Below are 2,063 nucleotides of genomic sequence, written 5' to 3' on the forward strand. Positions count from 1 at the left end.
GCAGAACGTCTGACCCTCCTGTTTCTATCCGCCAGCCAGAGCTCCCTGATTGGACCAGGTTAACAGACCCAATCAGGGAACTCGGATTATATGAGATCGACGTGGCTGACCTTGTTACAATCGCTACACTGGAACTATTGCAAATCCTAACATATTACAGTGTGCAGGTACGTTAGAAGCCCTGATTATTTTGCAAACATGAGTAAATTATAATTCCCAGATGCATGTTTTCCCAATGACATGAGAATTCCCTGGTCTGTTTCAAGTTCAGAGCACATTATAAATCTCAATAAATTACAAGTTTGGGTATATAACAAATGTGTGTTATGATTGTCAATAGATAGATAGATAAATAAAATTTATTGTTGCTTGTGTTGCGAAAATTTGGTAAAAGTGTCTAAGTCGCCATAAAAATAGCGCCATTTAATTACCTGAATTTTATATATAATGGAATGAACAAAAAATGACACTTGTCTTGCCTTTGTGTTTTATATGTATATTTATAAATATATATATACATACATATAAAACACAAAGGCAAGACAAGTGTCATTTTTTGTTCATTCCATGGCCTCTTTGTTTCACAAACCGAGCACTGCTGAAGGCCTGTCGAAACCATCAAAGGCCAGGGGACGTGTCGAAACTGCCAAGGACCAGGGGCCTGTCAAGATCATCAAGGACCAGGGGGCATGTCGAAACCATCAAGGACCAGGGGGCCTGTCGAAACCATCAAGGACCAGGGGGCCTGTCAAAACCATCAAGGACCAGGGGGCCTGTCGAAACCATCAAGGATCAGGGGACCTGTCAAAACCGACAAGGACCAGAGGGCCTGTCAAAACCATCAAGGATCAGGGGACCTGTCAAAACCGACAAGGACCAGAGGGCCTGTCGAAACCATCAAGGACCAGGGGACCTGTCGAAACCATCAAGGACCAGTGGGCCTGTTGAAAGTGCCAAGGACCAGGGGGCATGTTGAAACTGCCAAGGACCAGAGGGCCTGTCGAAACTGCCAGGACCAGGGGGCCTGTTGAAACCATCAAGGACCAGAGGGCCAGTCGAAACTGTCAAGGACCAGACGGCCTGTCGAGACCATAAAGGACCAGGGGGTCTGTTGAAACCATCAAGGACTAGGGGACCTGTCGAAACCATCAAGGACCAGGGGGCCTGTCGAAACCATCAAGGATCAGTGGGCCTGTTGAAAGTGCCAAGGACTAGGGGGCATGTTGAAACTGCCAAGGACCAGAGGGCCTGTCGAAACTGCCAGGACCAGGGACCTGTTGAAACCATCAAGGACCAGAGGGCCAGTCGAAACTGCCAAGGACCAGACGGCCTGTCGAGACCATAAAGGACCAGGGGGGTCTGTTGAAACCATCAAGGACGAGGGGGCCTGTCAAAACCGTCAAGGACCAGGGGGCCTGTCGAAACTGCCAAGGACCAGACAGCCTGTTGAGACCATAAAGGACCAGGAGGCCTGTCAAAACCGTCAAAGACCGGGGACCTGTCGAGACCATCAAGGACGAGGGGGCCTGTCGAAACCATCAAGGACCAGGGGGCCTGTCGAAACAGCCAAGGACCAGGGGCCTGTTGAGACCATCAAGGACGAGGGGGCCTGTCGAAACCGTCAAGGACCAGGGGGCCTGTCGAAACCGTCAAGGACCAGGGGGCCTGTCGAAACTGCCAAGGACCAGGGGCCTGTTGAAACCGTTGAGGACAGGGGTCTGTCGAAACTGTCGAGAACCTGTCTGTCCAACCAAAACAGCTGCGTCTTAGCCACAGACTGAAGAAAAGATGAATTTGAGACAAAAGATGAAATTAGGAAATAATAATAATCAAAACAAGCATGTGGCCAATCAGCAGAAAGGGATGGAATGGGCCAGAAGGTCAAACCCAACCGAACACGACCTAATCTGCTGTCTCCCCCACCTAACCTGCTGTCTCCCCCACCTAACCTGCTGTCTCCCCCACCTAACCTGCTGTCTCCTCCATCTAACCTGCTGTCTCCTCCACCTAACCTGCTGTCTCCTCCACCTAACCTGCTGTCTCCACCACCTAACCTGCTGTCT

The sequence above is a fragment of the Chiloscyllium plagiosum genome, chromosome 47 (genome assembly GCF_004010195.1).
Source record: "Chiloscyllium plagiosum isolate BGI_BamShark_2017 chromosome 47, ASM401019v2, whole genome shotgun sequence".
In the NCBI taxonomy this organism is placed as follows: Eukaryota; Metazoa; Chordata; class Chondrichthyes; order Orectolobiformes; family Hemiscylliidae; genus Chiloscyllium; species Chiloscyllium plagiosum.